The sequence below is a fragment of the Doryrhamphus excisus genome, chromosome 2, assembly GCF_030265055.1.
Source record: "Doryrhamphus excisus isolate RoL2022-K1 chromosome 2, RoL_Dexc_1.0, whole genome shotgun sequence".
NCBI classification, from domain to species: domain Eukaryota; kingdom Metazoa; phylum Chordata; class Actinopteri; order Syngnathiformes; family Syngnathidae; genus Doryrhamphus; species Doryrhamphus excisus.
The window spans coordinates 23,351,370-23,363,427 of record NC_080467.1 but is presented as its reverse complement, the minus strand read 5'-3'; the positions used below and the strand labels follow the sequence as shown (position 1 = coordinate 23,363,427).

The 12,058-nt window shown below is 48.6% G+C and overlaps 2 non-coding genes across 2 annotated transcripts; one reads left to right on the top strand and one right to left on the bottom strand.

Moving 5' to 3' along the window:
* Positions 1-480: 480 nt before the first annotated feature.
* trnav-aac (transfer RNA valine (anticodon AAC)) lies at positions 481-553 on the bottom strand. Its single transcript has one exon. It is a non-coding gene; the product is annotated as a tRNA-Val (tRNA).
* Positions 554-11,926: 11,373 nt separating this feature from the next.
* trnag-gcc (transfer RNA glycine (anticodon GCC)) lies at positions 11,927-11,997 on the top strand. Its single transcript has one exon. It is a non-coding gene; the product is annotated as a tRNA-Gly (tRNA).
* Positions 11,998-12,058: the final 61 nt, after the last annotated feature.

Sequence of the window (12,058 nt, the reverse complement as noted above, 5' to 3'; positions counted from 1 at the left end):
TTTGAACCCACGCCTCATTAGAGACTGCAACCTGAATGCAGCGCCTTCGACCGCTCGGCCATCCTTCTGTTACTTGAGAAAATAGGTCAGCTGTGGAATTGATCAAACATCAGGATGGCCACGTCAATAAAAACAGAACAAAAAATGATATCGAGAACAGCAAAAGGCCCGATTAGCTCAGTGGGTAGAGCTTGAGACTCTTAATCTCATGGTCGTGGGTTCGAGCCCCATGTTGGGCGATTTAGCAGTTTTATTGATACATCTGAAAGATATCTTTCCTGTTGAAAATTGTTCAACATGCTGAAAACATTTCATTCCAAATACATAAAAACAAGTCTTTTGACCAAAGGCCTGGGGGCTCACTTCGTAGGGCATCAGACTTTAAATCTGAGTGTTCAAGTCCCTTCAGAGATCAAGCACATGTCATTGTTCCTATTTGTCACCTTGACTTTTTTTGTAAAAGAAGGTCTTGAAAGGCCATGTTTCCACCCAGTTTCGAACTGGGGACCTTTTGCGTGTTACGCAGACGTGATAACCACTACACTATGGAAACCCGAAAGTAGGGGCTTTTAAGGGGACTGGTGAAGTCACAAAGTAGTTGCCAAACAATGAAACATGACGATGTGTCCAAAGTGGGGGCAGATAGACAATTGTCCAAATGGACAAAGATGTCTCCTTTGTAGGGAAAATTGTTCCAGAAATAATGGGCTTTTCTTCAACAAAACAAGACATCACAATCGCGGCTTGAAAGAAACACCTTAGCCACCCTCGGGGTCACTTTGATATCTCCGTGGACTCAACTTGTGCCCTTGGAGTCAATGGTTTGTAAATAGGCTTGTAACCTCCTCTAACCTTGTCTGGATGGCTGGATGTCTGGCCTTTTGAAGAATGAAGTTAAGGTCCTTTCAGCCAGCCAATAAGCATTTTCAAACTATTTGCCAAGTCACAAAATAAATAGGGATTGTTCTGAAAACCGGGCTTGTACCAGGGACCTTTAGAACTTCAGTCTAACGTTCTCCAAAGTGAGTATTTCAGCTTCTTAGGTGGTGTTCTGTTTTTTCAGTCGTGGGTAAAAGTGGGGGCAGGGTGAAGCTGTGTCTGTGCCACGTATGTTGCTGTGTACCTGGTCCAGTGTGTTCTCATCTTGGGTTGGAATGTCCCCATGCTGGTAACGGGTGGGGAATACAGTCTGTTGATGAGGATAAGAGCTACAGAAAATGGGAAGGATTTCACTGGTTGAAGTCTCCAGCTACCATAAAAACGGTCATGGGCCACAAGCCTGTTCTGAATCCCGATTTGGCCAATCGACACTACATCGACTCAGCAGCAGTCCTTGTTAGTATAGTGGCCAGTATCTCCGCCTGTCACATGGAAGATTGCGCGGATTGATTCCCAGACGGGGAGTTCCTGTTTTGTATGTCACGTTGAACCTTGAGCAGGGTTGCGGTTGCAACAACCAGTCCGGGAGAACAAGACCTCTATTCATCTTCTTCTCCAAGTGCTCAGCTGTGTTGTACAATCTGACAGTCCTTTGCTACCAAATCATTCCAGTCGTGGATAATGGACCTGACCAGGAAAATGACAGCTGTGGGATTTCAACCAGTGGCTCCAGAGCGAAAGGAGCCTTAATCTGGTTCTTTAGACCACTCATCCACACAACCCAAAACGGTGCCCTGATCAGGAAAAAACTGTGACCTTGTGAGGTTCGCTGACAACGGAGGACACATAATGGAGCCACACAAAGGAGGGTACCTGCACTGTTTACGTGTCCGTTGACCAGGTTGCAGATGGATTGTCTTTGTTCCTTTTGAAAATTCACATTTTAACACCCCATTTATGAAAGACGTAAAGACCATCAGGAGGTACACCGGGATTCGATTGGCGGACTTGGAATTGTTTTTATGTGCAGTGACAGCAGTTCACAGATAGCGCTGAAAGATGACCCGAACCGTTCGACCGAGGACTAAGACAAATCCTATCTCCACTCAAAACTTAACCAAATGTCAGTTCCCTGACCGGGAATCGAACAACGGCTGCGGCGGTGAGAGCACCAAGTCCCAGCCACTAGACCACCAGGGACTGCATCATGGCTGCACTCTGATAGGTAGAGACTGTGTCGCTTTGACGTACTCCAGCAAAGGAACCAAAACAGTTCTGAGACTGGACCGTCTCTGCCAACGCTGCATCAGCAGGGGAATTAGCTCAAATGGTAGAGCGCTCGCTTAGCATGTGAGAGGTAGCGGGGTCAATGGCCGCATTTTCCATGAACTCATTTGTTTTTTTGATGAAATGTTCCCAAGTAGCGAATACTAATCCGGGCCCCAATCCTGATATCTAGGCCAAACACAGCCATCGGTATCACCCTAAACCCAGTCCTAACCTAAACCCAGTCCTAACTGCATTCTCCCCTCTAGCACCTTGTCTTGTCTTGTTGTGGGATCAATGCCCGCAGTCTCCAAGGAGCTCTTTGCCTTTTGTAGAAGAGATGTTGGGATTGGATCTACCCCTTAGCATCCGACAAATACCCCAAACCAGGAGAATTACCTCAAATGGTAAAGTGCTTGCTTAGCATGCGAGAAGTAGCAGAGTCGATACCTGCATTCTCCAAGGAATCCTTTGTATTTTGTAAAAGAGATGTGGGATCGGAAATGAGTCCAGGATCTATCCCTCAGCGTCAGACAAATACACCAAACCTAATCCTGGCCGCGTTCTCTAGATTGGTCTCTTATCATGGAATAGTGAAGAAACCCAGTACGTGATTTATTGTTCTCAAGTAGCGCATCAAGGTGACCCCAACAATTCCACCGAGGGCTTGCAGAGATGAAGAGGCCCCAGTCCCGAAATGTCCACCCCCAAGATGGACTGAGGTCTTAAACTACCCGCATGGACAATCCAAATATCTTCTGGACAAAAAAAGTTTGTGGTCAGACAAGACAAAGGTTGAGCCGGTCACCTGAACTTGAAACGTTTGATCTGAGTGTCCGGGATTCAAGTCCCTGTTCAGGTGACCAGGTCTGAGGTCCACTTGCAAACGTCTCCTTTTTGCCCTCAAAATACGAGGGCAACAGGACAATCCCTTGGTACTTTATGGAAACTACATGAGGAGCCTGGCTTTTAACTGGAACTGGCAAGACTTGTGGCCCCGCACACAAACCAAGTATCTTCTGATCAGCTGATCCTTAACATCAGCTGTCACAGACATTGGCGTCGTTTGGGGACCTCATCCTGATCCACGGTTACCACAGATTTGTAGAGTAAGTGTCAGGTTCAAACTCCTGTATTACAAGTGTCACGACACTTGTAAAAACACTGAAATACAGAAATACAGAAGAGAAAGACAACAATATTCAAAGTTGCTCGCAGCGAGGAGAGTGAAACCACATACCCAGTGACATGCCGCTCCACTCTGAATATGCAGTTCACACTCCCCTCTTTTTATTCTCTTTCGGGGGTCCCTACTACATGGTCGTGCAACTCTAAGGGGGGGGGGGGGGGGTAGAGAAGGCAGTTGCACGAGCTGTATTTGTTTGTCTATGTGTGTTTGTATGTGAGAGCAATTACTTTTAATGTTTTATGAGTTCTTATCTTAACACATTCTTGCAGGATTAACATGAGCATCTGCAGAGTCGCTGTTGGTGCATCCAAGCTCCTCCAGGACCTGGGGGTCGCTGAGGGTCTCTGATTAGGGTCACGGGAACATTCCTTCTTCAGCACATTCAAACACTTTCTATTGTCTAAGCAAATGGATATAAGGGTGATAACTAACAAAATAATACCTGTATCTACATTTTATTCTAACACTCGCCCGATATGCGCTCCGCAGCGCCTTGTCATTCCAGCCGCTCTCTGTCGCTATCCAATCAACTCGACAACCCTCTGCGGGAGCGCAGCACACAGCAGAGGGCGGAGCCTCTCCGACCCACACGTCGGCTCCAAATCCCTCCTCCTGGGGCTCTTCCGGCACCACTCCTCCCTCCCTGCTCCAGCAGTGGAGCGCCGTCTGATGACGTCGGGAGTGTTGTCCCCATGCAACTGGGAGCCAGTTGCCTTTCGTCAGCGGAGAGGAGTCACCGTCCACGCCGGTGGCTGTGCCTGTACTGTGGGAGTCCTACACACAATTTCCCGCTGTCCAGTTCGCCCAGCACGCCAACGCTCTTCCTCCACCAGGCACTGCCCGCTCCAACCACACCGGCTGCGTCATCCGCTTTGGTGGGCCGACTTCAGGTGGAAGGTACGATATCCTGGGCGGGGGAAGCTTCTCCTACCACAGCATTAATTGACTCTGGGGCGGACGAGAACTTCATTGATAGCGGACTGGTCAGTTCTCTCAACATTCCTGCTGTTGAGCTTGTCCCCCACAAGAATGTCCGATCGCTAGATGAACATCACCTGGCATGCATTACGCATCAGACGCGCACCATATCCTTGGTGCTGTCGGGTAACCACCACAAGGTCACAATTATTTTTCTTATGCCCTCTCGCTCAACTCTGTTAGTACTCGGCCTCCCCTGGCATCCCGTGTGTGTGTTGTGATTGTGATGTTTTGTCATTCAGCGCCACTTTGCAGTTTGTTCAAATTTGCTGCCAGCCAATCAGGATGCGACACAGACGTCAGACAAGTAAAGAGACACGCCTGCCACGCGGGCATGATTACCATTACCATTACCATCGATCAGGGATGGCAACTGAATTAAGAATCAATGCCAGAAACCTGCAACAGGATTTCAGATAATGTTTTGATGCAGACTGGTCATGATGCCTCTGAAGTTCACCAAAGCAGACCTGACTTAAGGTGACTACACTTCCAAAGTTCCCAGTGATGACTGAACCTCTCGCTTCTTGTGTTCCCCGAGAAACTCGGTCAGCTGTGGATTTGATCAAAAAGGCCAGGTTAAGCAGAAAAAGGCCTGTTCGCGGGAGACCGGGGTTCGATTCCCCGACGGGGAGTACCTCTTTTGTATGTCACAATGTCAACAAACAAACCCTTCTCATTAGAACAAAACCTCTCTTAATCTTCTTCTCAAGGTGTTCAGGTGTCTTGTACAATCCAACAGTCTTTTGCTGCCAAATCATTCCAGTCGTGGATAATGGAGCTGACCAGGAAAATGCCAGCTGTGGGATTTCAACCAGTGCCTCCTGAGCGTAAGGAACCTTTAATCTGGCGCTTTCGGTCACTCATCCACCCAACCTAAAACGGTGCCCTGATCAGGAAAAAAAAACTGTGACCTTGTGAGGTTCACTGACAACAGAGGACACTCAAAAGGAGCCGCACAAAGCTGGGTACTTGTACAGATGTCAGCAGCAGAGTGGCGCAGCGGTAGCGTGCTGGGCCCATAACCCAGAGGGTGATGGATCGAAACCATCCTCTGCTATGGCTGTACTCTTTACGTGTCCTTTGAAGAGCTTGCAGATGTATGGTCTTTGTTACTTAGCTGACCTGCTCCAGTAAAGAGTTCACGCTTCCTTTACTGCTGTTCTTGATGCATTTATTGCTCTTGAGTGCATTCACACGCCATTGCGGGACATTGAAGCATCGTGAAACACCGTAACTGTCCTCACTAGTCCATTGTCACTCTTATGGACTTGAAAAATCCCAGCCAGTTTCCATTTGTTTCGGGGAACCTCCTCCTCTTTGACGATCACCACATCTCCAACTTGCATGTTTCTTCTTGGCGTATGCCATCTTTGTCTCAGAGCAGTGTTGGTCAGATACTCCTTCCACCATTTGATCCAGAACTATTCCGACAAATATTGCAATTATCTCCATCTCATTTTAGTATACAAGTCCAGCCATCCATCCATTTTCCTCCGCTTATCCAGGTCCAGGTCGCGGGGGGCAGCAGTCTTAGTAGGGAAGCCCAGATTTCCCGGTCCCTGGCCACCTCCTCCATCTTTACCGGGAGGACACCAAGGTGTTCCCAGGCCAGCTGTGAGACATAATCCCTCCAGCGTGTCCTAGGTCTGCCCCGGGGCCTTTTCCCGGCTGGGTATGCCCGGAACACCTCACCAGGGAGGCGTCCGGGAGGCATCCGGACTAGATGCCCGAGCCACCTCAACTGACTCCTCTCGATGTGAAGGAGAAGCGGCTCTACTCTGAGCTCCTCACCCTATCTCTTAGGGTGAGTCCAGCTACTTTACGGAGGAAACTCATTTCAGCCGCCTGTATCCAAGATGTCATTCTTTCGGTCATGACCCAAAGCTCATGACCATAGGTGAGGGTGGGAACATAGATCGACCGGTAAATTGAAAGCTTTTTTAACCACGACGGTCCGTTACAGCGACCGCATTACTGCCGAGGCTGCGCCGATCCGTCTGTCGACCTCACGCTCCCATTTTCCCTCACTTGTGACCATACCTAAGATACCTAAACTCCTCCACCTGGGGTAGGACCTCATTCCCAACCCGGAGGGAGCACTCCACCCTTTTACGACTGAGAACCACGGCCTCTGATTTGGAGGTACCGAGTCTCATCCCAGACGCTTCGCACTCAGATGCAAACCGTCCCAGTAAGCGCTGAAGGTCACAGCCCGTAGAGGCCATAAGAACTCCCTCAAATTCCCTCAACACCTTGGCTGCGCCTAGAAATTCTGGGATGTCCATAAGTGCACTTGGCATCAGGACACCCTTGGCTGCAGGTCTATGATCGACGTTGCAGTGGTGTCATCAGACCTGTATCCGCATGTTCTGGACAGGCGGGTGAAGAGAGGGGCTGAGCTGTCAACTGATCACCACCTGTTGATGAGTTGGATTAGATGGCGGGGGAGGATGCTGGACAGACCTGGTAGACCCAAACGAGTAGTGAGGGTGTGCTGGGAACGTCTGGCAGAGCTTCGCCTGCATCCCGGGGGAGGACCGGGATATTGAGTCCGGAGCTGCGGCCGCAAGGCGGTCGGTGCCAGTCGTGGCGGCAGGCCCCGAACCCGATGGTGGACACCAGAGGTCAGGGCCGCCATCAAGCTGAAGAAGGAGTCCTATCGAGCATTGATGGCTTGTGGGACTCCGGAAGCAGCTGACAGGTACTGTCAGGCCAAACGGTTCGCGGCTTCGGCGGTTGTCGAGGCAAAAACTCGGGTGTGGGAGGAATTCGGTGAGGCCATGGAGCACGACTTTTGGTCGGCCTCGAAGGGGTTCTGGCAAACCGTCCGGACCCTCCGAAAAGGGAAGCATTGCCCAGTCCACACTGTTTACAGTGGAGACGGGGCCTGCTGACCTCGACTGGGGATTTGTTTTTGTGAAGTAGGTGCAGACACATCTATTAAAAAATGAAAATACAAAATATACAGTATACAGTATAAATATATGTACACAGTCTGTTTTTTGTTTGTTGTTCCGGAACTGCAGTCTGATTGTTTTTCCTAAGAGTCCAAACTGAGCGTTAATTTAATGCATATAGAGTGTCAAAGTGGCAGGATGAGGCAGAGGTGGGGTGTGAACAGTGTCGGGGGGGGGGGGGGGGGGGGGGGTTCCGGGACTTGTTGATGAGGCTGACAGCAGACGGGAAGAAACTGTTCTTGTGGCGTGAGGTTTTGGTCCTGACGGACCGCAGCCTCCTCTCAAAGAGACTGTGTCCGGGTTGAGAAGGATCGGCCACAATCCTTTTCTGCACGCCTTAGGGTCCTGGAGGCGTACAGATCCTGGAGGGACGGGAGATTGCAGGAGAGGAGGATGGACTCAATGATGGAGCTGTAGAAGTGCACCAACATTGTCTTTGGCAGGATGAATTTCTTCAGCTGCCATAGGAACGTAGGAAGTACATCCTCTGCTGTGCCTTCTTGATGAGGGAGCTGATGTTCGGCTCCCACTGGAGGTCCTGGGAGATGATGGTACCCAGGATGCGGAAGGACTCCACAATGTCAATCGTAGAGTCACAGAGGGTGATGGGGACAGGAGAGGCTGAGTTCTTCCTGTTGTCCACAACCATCACCACTGTTTTTAGGGCGTTGAGCTCCAGGTTGTTCAGGTTGCACCAAGTCACCAGATGGTCAACCTCTCACCTGTAGGCAAACTTGTCGCCGTCAGAGATGAGTCCGATGAGAGTGGTGTCGTCCGCAGACTTCGGGAGCTTGACAGACTGGTGACTGGAGGTGCAACTGTTTGTGTACAGGGAGAAGAGCAGAGGAGAAAGAACGCAGCCCTGGGGGGATCAGGTGCTGACGGTTTTTGTATCTGAGATGTGTTTCCCCAGCTTCACGCACTGTTTCCTGTCAGACAGGAAGTCTGTAATCCACCTGCAGGTGGAGTCAGGCACGCTCAGCTGGGAGAACTTCTCCTGGAGCAGAGTTGGGAGGATGGTGTTGAAGGCGGAGCTGAAGTCCACAAACAGGATCCTAGCATAGGTTCCTGCGGAGTCCAGGTCCTGGAGGACCAACACACCAAGGCAGCCGTCCGCAGCTGTCAAGTTCCTTCTTGCCTTGCGCATCCCCTTAACTTGAAAAAGGGGGTCTGAGTAGCCACACTGAGGAAAGACTGGATTCACTCGATGCTTTCGCTGTTTTTGGGTTTTATTTGGTGAGGCACAAGTCTTGTTGTGACAATGTACAGCACAGCACAGCACAGCGTAGTGTAGCACAGCAGTGTAGCACATAGTGCATAGGTGAAAACCTTAAAAAAAAAAAGGGGGAAAGTATAAGTATACACAATATACATATTTCTAAATATATATAATATGCTCAATAATATACATATGCAAGTATTTATATAAGATATAAATCATGTTCAGCAGTATATTAACCATTAAACATTTTAACAACGGTTGGAATAATTTTGTCCCCTTAACCTGCATTTATTAACTTATTCTTTACTTCATTATTTCGTTATTTTATTTGATCTATTTATTAAACCATTTGCATTGCCCCCATCTTGCCACGTAACTAAAATTATTATTATAAAAGCTCTAAATAATATAGGCCCACTGAAAAGAAATGAGCATAGCGCATTCCTTCGATGCCCAAAGCTCGCTGATCAGCTCAATTGGTGCCAATTAAATGAACCACCGCGAGCCGCCGTGTGCACCTACGCGACACAGGCGATCGATGGTGTTCCAGACCCCACTTTCTAACTAATTGCACCGTGTTAATACTTTTAATCTAGTACCAATAACTAAAGTGAGGCGCGCGTCACCAGCGGCCGTCACATCCAAAAAAAAGCTGCGCGTTAAACCACAGCGCTAATATTAAAAGGAATTTCTTACCGGCTGCCTCTTCAGTGTTGTATAGCTCCAGTTTGCGCCAGGTTTGGGGTGCAGTTCTGACTACCTTCTCGATACCACTTGTCTGCAGCCTTACCTGCTGAGAAAGGAAGTGCCCTAATGCAGACGCCCAGGTGCGCTTAAAACTGATTCCCACTTCCGGTTTAGATGTTCCCCACCTGATCTCCCGTGTTTAATTTAGTAAAATAAGGTGCTAATTGCAACGAAAATGTATTATTCCCTTAATGAGGGCCATGAAAAGTATTTTTTATTTTTATTTATCTTTTTATTTATTTTTTTCCTGTCTGCCTTATCTAAATTATTTTGGACAAGGGTTTGACTTGACAGCAGCGCCATTTTGGAAACACGTGGTGGCATGGGAATAAATGACTACATGGTAATCAGGTGGTTAGGTGTCAGTGGTTCCAGACACATGGGTTGTTTACATTGTCTACAGTAAGAGGGTGATTATTCACAACAGACATGGCTTCCTAAAGAAAGGTTCTCAAGGAACTGTCACTCAACCTGCCAGCACTGTTTGCTAGGACTGAAATGAGCACGCTTTTGATGGTTCTGATCTGGCGCTCCCAAACACCTCCCATATGGCTTGCATTTATGACAAAGTTGCATTGCTTGTCTGCCAGGTATTCTGTTACTCTTTCTGTGTTTATTTCCTTTAGAGACTTTTCCATTTCATTTTAGTTCAAACTAAGTATGTTCCCTGATCTGATCGGATGTGCCAAACAGCACCTCTGATGGCAATGAAGCATCTTGGGGCATTGATGAATGAGTCAGTGGTCAAGTCCTCCAGCATCTCTATGTGAACACCTCCAGAACATAGACAAGTGAATAGTAGACTGTACTGTTTTTGTTCTTTACGCCCTTGTTTTGTGTGAAAGGGGCCAAAACAATCCATGCCACCATAGGTAATTGGTGGAGAAGGCTCAATGTGGTCTTGAGGTAAGTCAGCCTTCTTTTGTTCCTCTGTGGCTCATCGAGCTTTCCAGCATGGGATGCACTGTCAAATATGTTGAGCCACTGCTTTGCTCCCTCCCACGATCCAGTAGTCATTTGCTCTGAGTTAATTCAAGAACCAATATAGTTCTGAGACTGGACCTTCTCTGCCAATTCAGGAAAAGCAGGGGAATTAGCTCAAATGGTATAGCGCTTGCTTTGCATGTGAGAGGTAGCGGGATTGATTGCCTAAATTCTACAAGGAATCCTTTGTTTTATTGGCTAATTGTAGGCCATTCGCGCACCCCGAGGTTACAGAGGTCAAAGGTAAGCCCATATTCAGCAGCACAGTGGCGAAAGGTAAATTTATGTGCATTACCGTTTCCACAGGTTCCCGATTTGTACAACCCGGCATTAATACCTCTTAGTGTAATTCTACCTTACTGGTGGATGCCTTCTTCTGGTCGCTCCTCAGGGCTGACCTCTGGTAGTGGTGCGGTGGACCCGACGTGAGTGATAGGTTACCGACCGAGAACATGACTGGTGTTTGTGCCCTGATTTCTTTCCTTCCTCCAATAACAGTATTGTCAATTGATGTGGAGCGCCTAGTGCATAGTGCTACTTCCGTAGGGTCTCACCTCATGCCACGGACGCCCTGAGGACCAGACAAGGTGTGTCAACCTCACCCTGGTTCGACGCTTCCAACCTGACATACATTGACCCTTGGATAGGTTTTCCTGGTGTCCTGTTGGTTATGAGGGCGGGGTGTTGTCGACGTGGGCTTTTGTTGTTCCTTCACGGTCCACGTTCTTTGCACTCGGGGTCTAAATTTTGGGTAGAGGACAATGGGGTGGCCGCCCCCATTGATCTGCTTCATGCAGTCACGGTGCGCGAGAGGTTTGCCACCGCTCTGCTTTGCCATGCTGTTTTCTTGACCTTTCCCCGGTCAGTTAGCGGCCTTGATGGGGGTGTTTCGCAGTTGATTTGGTTGTGCGCTGTTGGTTATGGGGCCCGATGGGTTTTTGCCGTGGGCTTTTGTTGTTCCTGGAGCAGATAAAGAAGAGTGGTCAGTACGGGGGGAACCCATGACCATGTTTCCCCATTGGTGAACTGTTTTTGTGTCCGTGCCAGATGCACAGGATTTCCTTTTCTACTAAAGGCACCATTCAAGTCAAGTTTGCATGCTTCACAGGCACGATGCTTTAGTTGGTCAAATTACATGTCTAGCAAAGAGGGGCTCATTGGTTCCAATTCCAGCAGTCCTCTACTGGTATTTCCATACTTTTTTATCAGAGGTCATGTTGAGATACAAAGCCTGTTTTCAGGAGAAATGCAAGACCCCGGGATACAATAGGTCTTCTTTGTACACTTTTCAGCAGCAGACATTTTGAAAAGCACCCCTGGTTTACTGCCCAGGAGTAACAGCCTCGGCCACTCTGGAATGAAGGGTGACGCCACTTCAAGATGCAAGAAGCTGTCAGGAGTGGGATTCGAACCCACGCCTCATTCGAGACTGCACCCTGAAGGCAGTGCCTTCGACCACTGGGTTCAAATCCCAGCAGTACCTGGGTGCTTGGTCCGTGAAACTTTGGCAACTGAATTTGATCCACGTACCTCTTTTTGTCACTTGCCCTTCAAAAACGAGTCTACGGTGCAATCACACCTGACATGATTGTTGTGGATCCCATTACGCCAGAAGGAGCTAAATCCAAAGAGTATGACATTGTGATGTTTTGTCATTCAGTGCCACTTTGCATAGGCTCAGCCACTTTTCTCCGATATGTGGCATTGGTGGTTCAGTGGTAGAATTCTCGCTTGCCAAGCGGGAGCCCTGGGTCCAATTCCCAGCCAATGCAGAGTATCTCAGCTTGTACCTTTCTTTAGAGTTCATGTGAAAAAGTACAAAGGCTCTTTTTC